At 42.4% G+C, this 12,629-nt stretch overlaps 1 protein-coding gene across 2 annotated transcripts in view; it reads right to left on the bottom strand.

Annotated features, from left to right (window-relative positions):
* The window catches only part of SYT12 (synaptotagmin 12), a 94,817-nt gene that overhangs the window by 48,992 nt on the left and 33,196 nt on the right, over positions 1 to 12,629 (bottom strand). The window lies entirely within an intron of this gene.

Genomic DNA, 12,629 nt, shown 5'->3' with positions numbered 1-12,629 from the left:
GGAATAAAAAAGTCTTTACTTGCCGACGGAAGGATGGCAAGGAGGGGGCCATTCGTGCCTCCCTAGGAAGGGAGTTCCAGAACCTAGGAGCAGCCACTGAGAAGGCCCTATCTCGCGTCCCCACCAATCGCACTGGGCCTCTCCTGAAGATCTCAAGGCCCAGGCAGGCTTATACAGAGAGACACGGTCTGACAAATAGCCTGGACCTGGGCCATATATGGCTTTAAAGGTCAAAACCAGCACTTTGAATTGTGACCGGAAACAAACTGGCAGCCAGTGGAGCTGTTGTAACAAGGGAGTTGTATGGTCCCTGTAACCAGCCCCTGTTAACACTCTGGCTGCAGCTCTTTGTACCAGTTTAAGTTTCCGAACAGTTTTCAAAGGCATGTAGAGCGCGTTACAGTAGTCTAAACGGGATGTAACTAAGGCATGCATCACCATAGTCAAATCAGGCATTTCCAGGAACAGGCGCAGCTGGCGCACCAGTCTTAAGTGGGCAAAGGCACTCCTGGCCATGGCCGAGACCTGGGCCTCCAAGTTCAGAGCTGAGTCCAGGAGCACATCCAAACTGCGAACCTGTGTCTTCAGGGGGAGTGTAACCCCATCCAGCACAGGTTGAATCCCTATTCCCTGATCTGCCCTTCGACTGACCAGGAGCACCTCTGTCTTGTCTGGATTTAGTTTCAATTTGTTCGCCCTCATCCAGTCCATCACTGATGCCAGGCACTGGTTCAGGACCAGGACAGCTTCCTTGGCTTTAAGTGGAAAAGAGAAATAGAGTTGGGTGTCATCCGCATACTGATGGCACCGAACCCCAAACCCCCGGACAACCTCTCCCAGCGGTTGGGGGACAAAACTGAACCCTGAGGGACCCCATAGGTCAACGGCCAAGGAGTCGAACAGGAGTCCCCCAGCACCACCTTCTGAGTTCGTCCCTCCAGAAAGGAATGGAGCCATCATAACACGGTGCCCCCAAGTCCCATCCCAGCAAGGCGGTCCAGAAGGATACCATGGTCGATGGTATCAAAAGCCACTGAGAGGTCCAGTACAACTAACAGGGACACACTCCTCCTGTCCAGCTCTCTGCGAAGGTCATCCACCAAGGTGACCAAAGCTGTCTCTGTCCCGTAACCAGGCCTGAAACCAGACTGAAATGGATCCAGATAATCCGTTTCATCCAAGAATCTCTGGAGCTGGGCGGCCACCACACGCTCTATTACCTTGCCCAAAAATGGAATGTTGGAGACTGGCCGATAATTTCCCATTATAGAGGGATCCAGGGAGGGCTTTTTCAACAAAGGCCGTACAACTGCCTCTTTTAGGCGTGATGGAATTCTGCCTTGTTGTAAAGAGGCATTAACTACTCCCCTCACCCACTCGGCCAGTCCCTCTCTGGCACTTTTGATAAGCCAGGAAGGGCAAGGATCCAGCAGACATATGGTGGCTCTCGCCTCTCCAAGGATCTTGTCCACATCCTCGGGCTGTACAAATTGAAAGGAATCCATTATTATTGGACAAGCAGGGGCCAAAGTTACATCCCCTGAGACTGTATCAATTTTAGCGTCCAAGTCGGAGCGAATCTGAGCGACTTTATCTGCAAAGTGCCGTGCAAATTCTTGACAGCGGGCTGCTGAGTGGTCTATATTACCCTCCTGGGGGCCAGAGTTTAAAAGACCCCTGACCACTCGAAACAGCTCCGCTGGACGGTTCCCAGCAGACGCAATGGTGGCAGAAAAGAAAAGTTTCTTCTTAGCCCGCACTGCCACGGAGTAGGCCTTCAGATAGGCTCTAGCCCGTGTTCGGTCACTCAGCTTCCCTTTTCTCTAATATTAGGTTTTGGTTCAAGACCTGACAACATTCAGTGCCAAAAATATGCAACAACGCAGAAAATCAGAAAAGGGGCAAATAATTTTTCACGGCACTGTACTTTACAAGGCTGATATAAGCTTAAAACGCCACTCTGAGCATCTTGTAAGTAGGACATGCTATAACTCTAGCAAACAAGTGAACTTTTAAAATATTGTCTGAGCATACTAAAGGAGGCCTGGCTTATATCTGACTTAACATCCTTCCAATATTGATCTCTTCCACTCTCTTTTTTGGGGGGTGGGGGTTTCCTCAGATTTCTTAGGAATTCTAGGTAAATGCAGTTGTTTCTGCTGCATACATATTATTAGAAAGCTTCTGACATTCTTTAAAGCATGAAGTGGATGCCTTAGCAAAAGATTTCCTAGCGTAGTGAACTTTGTTGTGATGTATTAGGCTGGAAAAGGGGGTTTAAAGTGAGTGACTGAGGAAATGTTCATTTCAGAATGGCTGAGGCACAGACACAATATTCACCGCATCCCTTTATTTTGATATGAGCTACACTTCATAGGTAAGTAAAAATTCTTGTTATTTATTAAAATGTGTATTATATCCCATTTTTTCCACTAAAAGTAAAACTTTCAAGTTGGCTAAAAACACTCAGAAAAAATGAAAAGCAACTAAAAATACTTTGCCCTCCCCTCAAATCCACACATGGATCAGAATGTAGATCTGCAGATTAAGCCGCATAATCAATGGACCGATCTGCGCATGGGCCTGTGCTGTTGTACATGTGAGGTGGTTCAAGGGTTACCTCTTTCTTTAACATTTTACAGCTGCTTAGACCAGCTAATACGTCTTCTGTGACCACACAGTTTAAAAAAAGCTATTTTAAAATGCCCCCAGAAAGGGACTGTACATCATAATGTCCAACTGGTTCCTGGGGGCAGAGTCTTTCCCCCATGTACCTACGGGGGGAGCATCCCCCCCACCTTACAACGACCTTGTAAGGCTACCAGACACCGAAACTTGGTAAATTAACAACCACAAAACAGTAACTTTAATTAATACTTTGGGGTTTCTCCAATTGTGGTTCCAAGTAACAACATCACACACCAATCTTTGCATGCGTACATTCAGGAATTTAAAAACTCTAGTTTTCAAGCAACAGTAATACATGCAAATCATAAACTTTGTCAGAGGATTACCTTTCCACATGCTATATGATATGTGGGAAGGGTATTGACAGTTTTGTCTGCAGACTAATGTTTGTATTGCTCAGCTGTGGTGATAACACAAATGTGTTGTAGGTTACACAACTTCTGTCCCTTTTGAAATCCTTGGCATCTGAAATCCCAAAATGTCACATATTCCGGAGGCAGCCAAAGAGACAGGCTGCATTGCAGCAGGGGACATGGATACGCTACAAAAGGCATACAAGGCAACAGAACCAATGTGGCATGGCATTAGAAGTGCTGGATGCCAGTGAAATGCCACGGCACACATGTACTCAAGGGCATGAGATTAGATTCTACTCTAAGGTAGAATAATTCTTCACAGAGACTACAATCTTGTCCTTAGATGAAAAGCAAGTATAATACCATTATTCAAGTCCACAGTATGCTCTCCAAATCTTATTGTGATTCGTCATTTTAGCATATTGCAGGCAGAGTACACAATGCACTTTGGTGGTGAACTCTGTTACCTGAACGCTACCTGATAGGGAGCTATTCAGCAAAAGCCTTGTTAAGAATGAGGAGGATAGACTAAAGCAGGGATGGGAAACCAGCTGCCCTCCAAGTGTTGTTGGACTCCAACTCTCATCAGCCCCAGCCAGAATGGTCAATGGTTTTCCATCCTTGAACTAAACCTTCCGTCATTAAAACGTATCTCATGGAAAGTAACAGTTTAAAGAGAGGGTGGGTGACACTGGCTGAATATATGCTTCCAAGCCCAATTTAAAGTGCTGGCTTTGATCTATAAAGCTCTGAAGCCTAATATCTGTTGGAAAGCCTCTCCCAATAGGAATGTACCTGGACCCTTAGTTCCTCTTCTGAGGCCTTTTTCCAGGTCCCCTCTCTGAGGGAGGCTCGGAAGGTGGTGTCAAGGGAGAGGGCCTTTACAGTTGTAGCTTTCCATTTGTGGAATGTGCTCCCCAGAGAGGTCAACCTGGCGCCTTCATTGACATCTTTTCAGCACCAGGTAAAGACTTAGCTTTTCCCCCAGGCATTTGATAGACTGAGATGATGTTGTTTTGTTATTGGCATGTTGCCAAAGTTTCCTGTAGCTATTGTTTTATTGCTGTTGTTTTACTGTTTTGTTTTTATAATATGATTTATTTATTTTTGTTTTTAACAATGTTGTAAGTCGTGTGGAGATCTTTGGATAACAAGCAACTTACAAATCTAATAAATAATATAACAATAGCAATCCAAACTTAGAAAACAACCACCACCAATACCCCAAACGTGAAAAATACCATTCTACTCCACAATATTAAGACTTCATCCATAATACTGCATTCACTTCAAAATATCACCATTAAATAAGATGTTGACTTAGGGCACTATTCAACTCAAATTTATGCCGGGCTGAGGGTAGTTAGATGTTGCAGACCCCCGGTTGAACTGGCAAGGTCCCAGATCCGCCAGCATTAGTCCCTCGCCCTGGCTCAGCCGCGGTGGAGCCGGGACCCTTTTAGCCGGGGGTCCACCAGGGAAGCCCAGCCCAGCAGGGGTGCTGGCAGAAGCCCTGAAAAGGGGGCATTCCGGGGGCGTGTAGGAGGAGGAGCTGAGGGGGGGGGCAACTTTATGCAACATTCAATTCCAGTTTGGCACACTCCTGTGGGTCCTGATGCAGCCCAAAGTTACACTGAGAAAAAAGTCGATCTAAGAAAGTAATTAAATGGAACTCTATGGAGAGGGCTTACTCGCCGGTAAGGGTATTCATGACAGCCAGCTTTTTCTTTTGCATTCATGCACGCAGTTCCTGGCTGAACTGACATTCTGCTGGCCTGGCAGCTCCCAAACAGCAAATGAATGCCACGAAGCTTCCCATCGGCTCCTCCTCCACTAGCAAACCTTATACCGGCTTCCCCTTAGTTGAATTGCTCTGCCCCGGAGCAATTTAGAGGAAATAGGTTGATAAAAAGTCTCAAAAAGTAGCTCAGATGAGAAAAACAGAGATAAAGAACTGGTGTGATTTGTTAATAGGAAATGATTTTAAAAGAGATAGGCTAAGTTTTCACTACATCTGCAGAACACAGATGAGGCATTGTATATAAATCACAGGGAAGTAGATCAAGTGGAAACAATATGAAAAGCAAGCAAAATGCTTACAAATGATGGATTGGCAATAAGTATGGAACAGCTGATTGTTGCTCACTTCTTTATGTCCACATTCATTCCTGACTCTCAAATTCCAGGTCTGGCAAACCTAATTCCCTTTGCCCCTTAATGTTGCTTGCCAGATATGCAGATAGATCTAAAATGAGGTAAAGATTTTTATAAAATGTACAGATGGCTTTCTAAAGTAGGGGGAAACAATGATATTCACCTGTGTAATTCCTATGTGGAAGGGGTATTTTAAGGCCTCTCTCCCAGGTGAAAGATTGCAGGTTGCCTAAATATTGTCCTCCCCATATTCTCAACTTTCTGACAGTACCTCTCCCGCTAGGGAAATTCCACCCAATTTGGATTTGGTACCGAATTTTTGCTTAATTTGCTTATTCTCTATCGTTGCAGATTGGATTCTTACATAGCAATTTTCTGTGTCTATTTTCAAAAACACATTTGTTTAAAAAAATCTGCCTCTAAAATATCGATATTAATTTTATCTCTGTTTCCTTTCAAAATATCAATATTAATATCAATATTTTTTGCAGGGAAAAAACCCTGGATTGATAAAAGCAGTGGCTAATGGACAAAGAATGAACCTGAATTGATACCGGTCTGTCAGGTCAATGGAATGCTTTCGAACTGGCACCAGCCAACCAACCCCATCCCTATCTCCCACATCTGCCAGTAAAAGAGTTCAGGAAAAGAAGATGGACAGAGATTCATGGATGAGCAAGCTATTAACACAGAGTGCAATGTACTGCATGACAGAGGCAGATAACATGCAGCCAATAGCCTCCAAAGTGCTACTGCAGCATTCTTATTAAAATCCTGACAATCTCAACTTTTACTTTTAGATGTAACCTTCTGGCCATCATGGCTGCTTAGATACATTTGAGTATGTAATGGAAAACATTCCGTATGGCACTTGCAATGCTGAACAAGCAACATGCTCTTGGGAGTAATGCAGGAGATGAAATGTGGGGCAATGCAGATTAAGGCAGGTCTAGTGAGACAGCGGGGGGGGAATCCTGGCTACTGTATGGGAGAGAGATTTAAAACACAAGAGGTTGATGTAGTAAGGAAATGACTGAGCAGGTTAAGAGTTAGGCATGTTGAGGGGTTAGGTACAAAGCAGAAAAGGATGTTGTCTGTGGGTTCTGCACTTCCCATCACTGCTTTACATACTCTCGCTTAAATGAATGCACAAAGGGATGTGATGCCATTATGCCATTACTACTAAGCATCTCTTGTGGCTTTTAGCAACAGCGGGGGGGACTGATCCCTGCATAAAATTGTATACAGATGAGAGATGATCTACAAATGTTACTTATTTTCTTAAAAGACTGGAGAGCATTAAAGGGGGAAAACTAATGTGTATTACTTGTCACAGGACATTGAGGAGACAATAAACAGTGTCAGTGAATTATAAATAGAGGTGATGAATAATAAATAACAGTAGAACATAAATAGAGATAATGGATTTGCTGAGGATCTTCTTTTAATCGAAGTTATTGCCGAGGTATTTGTCAGATTAATATTTTGTACTCTTGGAAGATCCAATTGGTAGTGAGCAGCTTATCTCTCTATTTCTCTTTAAGAAACACACCCACACACACCCCAAAAAAGGAAAAAGAAGCCAACTAAATAGGCACGTCCTAAGAGGAATTAGATGTATGTACCTGTGTAGGATTAAGATCCCTTTCTGGAGGAAGTTATTGCAAGTCTATATTCCAAAGCTAACTTCCCAATGGTGGCATGTTTGGGAGAAACATGCCCCAAGCGGTAGTTCAATTGTCATGCTAACCCAGCCGCTTCCTAGTCTGTCTTTCCGCTGGGAGGAAGGGAGGAGCAAAGCGTGTATGCTAGGGCAATGTACCTAATTGCCGAGCAATGGTTAATGACCAATGGCCACTGATCCAAACATAGTCAATGATCCAACAGTGCAATCCTATGCATGTTTACTTGGAAGTAAGTGCCAATGAGTTCAATGGGCTTTACTCTCTAAAACAGCAGTTCCCAAACTTTCTTCCCCGGACCATTTGGAATGGTGGGGGTCTTGGTGAAAAACTTAATAATTTTTCTGCCTGTTATAGCAAAGGCTAAACGGTTTTTAATAGTATTTTAATTGCTTCTTGTATTTCTTATATATTGTATTTTATTGTACAGTAGAAGCTTGTTATAATGCAGGGGTCAGGGGGGACAAAGGATGCACACAACGTTAGAGGTTCTGCATTATAACAAAAACCGCGTTATGGTATACAGTACCGTACTCAGGGACATCGTCATACCCGCACTATATCCGAATGCGCAGTACAGCGCACCATGTTATAACAAGCTTCCACTGTAATTTGAATTCCACAGAATTGTAATGCAGTAAAATGCACGATAAGAAACAAAAGAAGCAATAAAATACAATTTAAAATCAGTATGAATATTGAATGCGATGGATGTGCCATCTCTCATCTTCAACTACAAATCCACCGACGCACCATGACACCTGAATAAAGCTCAAGGACCACTGGTGGCACATGGACTACAGTTTGGGAAGCCCTGCTCTGGTATGTTTGTTTAGGCTTTCAGCCTGAATATAGCAATTTCAATCCAATTTGTAAAGTTGCTTTCAGTCACTTGCTCACTGATCAGGAAGTAAGTCAGTTTGTTGCCATGACCAAAGAAAAAACAAGACATCAAGGTTCACTGACTGCAAGTAGGAACAAACACGGAGTATGATTTTTCAATATGTCTGAACTCCACAGAGAACCAAGCTGCCTCCTATAGGCTTGGTAGGAACGGAAGAAATGAAAACCATCTTTAAAAAAAAACACACAGAAAAAAACACAAAACAGAAATCTTTCAAGGCCAGTAAGTGCCCTTACATTTTCCACATTCCAGCTCCCAACTGCTCGCCCCTTTTGCCAAACTTACATCCTTTTGTCCAGACACAAATTGCTCTGCATGTAATTCTCCAGTATATTTGCAGTTGAAGTTCACTGCAGATTTCAACGGGGGGCAGAGCAGGAGTAAAGGAACAAAATGTGTTGCAGCTGGCACCATCATCAGACTCTCCTTCACTGAGCTACAAGATCATGGAGTTTACAAATGACCTATAAAAGCCACCAGCAGGCAATAGATCACAGGGAAATGGGAAACCTTTCGGACTTGCTAGAGGTGATCTAATTAGCAGTAAATAAATTCTACAAACCCACACAAACAAAAGCTTTGTATCTTCAAAGAAAGCCTTGCATGCTGTGGTGAGCAGTCTATAAACTGCTGAAGCCCTTGGTCAGCCACTACTTTTTGCCTGAGGACCATTCTGAGAAAGGAGTAGAAGATGGTAGGCCAAGGTTCCAAGTGGCCTGCTGATTAGAGTTGTTGCCAAATATGTCATCCCTTCCACATTTCTCCTTTGCCTCTGGGTTGGCCATTTACAAGCAGTCATATGGGATCTCTTTGTATGGCTCAGGGGGCTACAACTGCTTACCCCTTCAGATTAGCACTTTTTGCCTGCTCATTTGCATAAACGTCCATGCTGCAAGCAGGGCTGTGGAGTCGGAGTCGGGAGCAATTTTGGGTGGAGTCAGAGTCAGTACAAATGTACTGACTCCGACTTTGACTCCAACTCCTTCATAAATGGCAAATGTATATTAACTAGTAATAACAAATTTACTGTAGTAAAATGGTAGCACAAGGCAATTCATCACCACCACGTGAATCCAGAGCTTGGAAAAGTTACTTTTTTAAACTACAACTCCCATCAGCCCCAGAGACTGGGCTCGTGGGAGTTGTAGTTCAAAAAAGTAACTTTTCCAAGCTCTGGATTCACGTGGTGGTGATGAATTGCCTTGTGCTACCATTTTACTACAGTAAATTTGTTATTACTAGTTAATATACATTTGTCATTTATGAAGGAGTCGGAGTCGAAGGTCTGGCGTACTGACTCCACAGCCCTGGCTGTAAGCACTTTAACATCTCATGAAACTCCTAGTGGAAACTAATCTGCAGATTCATATTGTCATTAAAACAATTACTGTTTCATTTTCATGAATAACAGTGATGCCAAGCCACAGTGATTATGCTGAATTTGTCACACAACATTCTTATTTCACAACTAATACCCCCAAACATTGTGGCCGGAGGGTGGTGGAATTGAATGAGTCCTTGAAAATGTTCTTGATACATTGACTTGAAAAACATGACAGTGGTAGAGTTGCCAAATTACCAGGAGAAAAAACAGCCTGGTTTGCTCTTCTGCCTTTAAGAGTAGCCTCAAATGCAGGAATTAACAGGAGGTTTTTTCACGTCATGGCATCAGCATCTGTTAAATGCTGCAGATCAAATGGCTGTAAGGGCAGAGCTACAAAGGCTGTTTCAGAAGTTGGCAACCCTTCTGATGTTTGGGAGTTTCTTTGCCTTTCTTTACAATGTAATATTGGTCTTCAAATAGTGGGACAGGAACTACTACTGGGTCATAAAGACAGCGGTGCCATCAAACAAATATATGGTAAAAAAAATTAAGATGTTGGTCCCCAAATACACGTTTGGGCTAAAGTAGATCCCAAGACCTGATACAATGTAGTTAGCTGTGCTGTTAGCACTACAGTGTCACCTAGTGGTTGCAATGCAGAATATGTAAAACCCAGACAAAGAGGAGGGTAAAGCACCCAGTTGTTAATATGTATGCCAAGGACAGAAATACAGCCAAGTTCTTCAAGGCCTTCTTTACTTCCGCAGGTACTTTATTCACCAGAGGAGTAAGGAAGGGCCTACATCAACCTGCAAATAAATATATATAGAGAGAGAGAGTTGCCTTCCTGTTCTGGAAATTTTATTCACAACGTAAGCCTTTCCTGAAGGATCAAAGGTTTGGGGGAAAATAAGTCTAAGTTTCTTTTCTGAAAGTTGTTTGGGATACCATCTGTTAATTTTTTTAAAAAAGTAATTTTATTGTGATCATGAAAATCCACCCTCAGTCAAAGTCTCGAGTGATGAGACTTTGGGGGGGTCTTCCCTGCCTTATTCACTGAATTTTTCTGAGGTTACTATTCTTAAATTGCTTCTCTTCTTAAAACAAACAATCATTCTTTAAATAGACGTTATCACTATCTGTCATTATTAAAAAGAAGACAATTACCCAGAACAATCCTAGGGAGGACAGTGCCCCATTTCCCCAGAGCTTTCCAGGTCTTAAACTACAGGGATGATGGGAGTGCCTAAAGTCTCTTACCCTGGGTTTAAACTAACTAGAGTTCCCACAGTATGGATGTAACAAGAAACTCTGGTTAGTTCAAAAGCCAAGGCCGTTGCTTTCAATTTCCTCCTTCTGGCTGTTACGCAGGAGGAGAGGGGAAGGGTGTGTGCAAGAGCCTGAGTCTTGCTGCTGTTCATGCACATAATGCTAAACCATAGTTTAGTGTTATGTTGAAACCAGGCCACTATTGGCTCACTCCTAATTAACTAAATTAACTTCACTGTGGTACTCTTTTTCCCCTTCTGCTGCAAAGAGATATTAGGGCTGTAAACACACTAGTTGCCAAATCAAAGCATTTCTATTAGCCACACCTGGAGGTGGAAGGGGAACAGGTTGATCTGCCGATCAGTTGCAATATCTTTTTAAAGCTGATTTAAAAAAAATGCACACAAGCTGCTCCCACCAGGTTTTACAGTGAAAGGGCAGGGTTTGACTAGTGTCGTGTGCCTCTGCTTTTAGAAGAGAAAGGTGAAGATGCACTGGAACTGGCAGAACAGGGGGTATGTTTCTACCCTAGAACTCATCAATTAAATCAGCCCTGCTAAGTATTGTAAAGTCTGCATCAAAATCAGAGCTTGGAAAAGTTACCTTTTTTGAACTACAATTCCCATCAGCCCACTCCAGTGGCCATGCTGGCTGGGGCTGATGGGAGTTGTTTTAAAAAAGTAACTTTTCCAAGCTCTGATCAAATAAAAATGAAGTTCACACCAGGGGTCAGCCCATCCATGCTCAACATTCTGCTGTTATTTTGTACCCAATAAATACAACATGTCCTTTTTAAGTCTCTCAGATCAAACTGGTTTATTTATTTATTCAAAACACATATCCTGCCTAATTTTCAAAAGAAGTTCAACGCAGCTAACAAATCCAAACATCACCCAATATTAAAATATATCACAACCAACATTTCTAGACCCAATCATAAGACCAGAATATTGTCATAGAAGAACTAAACTACAACAATAATTTCCAAGGCAGGCATCAAAACTAAGACATCAGAAATCAACCAATCATCCTTCTGCACACATTATCACTCCACATTTTCTCCAATCTATCATCTTTTGGTAAATTCCCTGCTGCTGCTGCTGTTGTTTATCTCAGCCAATATAATAGAATTGTAAATGCACTGACAACATACAATGCATGTTGGTTCTTCCAGATCTCTGCTTGTGATGAGCTGGACTCTAATCCATGAAAGCTTATGTCATAATAAATTTATTAGTCTTTAAAATGCCACAACACTCTTAGTTGGTTTTGCTGCAACAGACTGACAAGGCCACCCTCTGGAAACAGTTATAAACATTCATCTTCCATGCTTTTACATAGCGTTGGAGTAAGCAACTGAGGAGATAAATTGTTGACTACGCAGTGTGATGGATTCTGCCTAGGAACTGGGTGAGGGGAAAATAGACTAGGTGAACCTTAAGTCAGTGCCAGCTTTACATTCGATGACTCTGTGAACACATTGCTTCTGACAACCAATGCCAAGTTAGCAAAGTAATCATATTGCATGAAGAGGGCTATAATTATGCCCCTCTTGAGCTATGGAAAATCAATGGAGTCTTGCAAAGGAGAAATCAATTGTGCAGTGTAGTTTTCCTTCTCCTAACTCATAAGTAAGTAAAAAGAGGACTTCTCTCTTTCTGGCAAAAAGCAACAAGAGCATTCAGCCAACTTGCATCCTCAAGATGCTTTCAGAAGCCATGGGTGTCATGACCTAATTTTTGCTGTTTCATTCAGCAACAGTTGCTCATAGACCCTAGAAATGCAGGTTCTCTAAGCTGCCTCTAAGCAGTCAACTATGTGATCCATTGGTCATCACAGATGGCGACATCAAAGCAGCTAATCCCAAGTCAGGTCGTTTCTAAGTCTAACAAAGACTGGATGGCTAAAATGGCTAGTCAAATATTGGCTTTAAATATTGATTTTCATTTATAAAACATTTTAATTGCTCCTCTGTTTAAAGAACAAATTAAGTAATGTACAAGTTTAAAAACCATACATTCTAAAAACAGATATAATACAGATATAACTCTCTAGCCAATCCAATTTTAAAAAGCTCAAACTGTCTACACTTGGCAAGAATAAAAGCACAAGAGGCTTTATTCAACTAAGTTCTACTCAGAGTCGACCTATTGAAATTAATCAGTTAGTCATTAGCTAGCATTGAGCACCACCCAAGGAAGGGAGGACAGTGCTTTTGGAGACCATTTGTACTTGAACTAGATTCCAACCCC

The sequence above is a fragment of the Rhineura floridana genome, chromosome 2, assembly GCF_030035675.1.
Source record: "Rhineura floridana isolate rRhiFlo1 chromosome 2, rRhiFlo1.hap2, whole genome shotgun sequence".
Taxonomy (NCBI): Eukaryota; Metazoa; Chordata; class Lepidosauria; order Squamata; family Rhineuridae; genus Rhineura; species Rhineura floridana.
The sequence above is the reverse complement of the archived record's forward strand: the minus strand, read 5'-3'. Positions and strand labels throughout refer to the sequence as shown.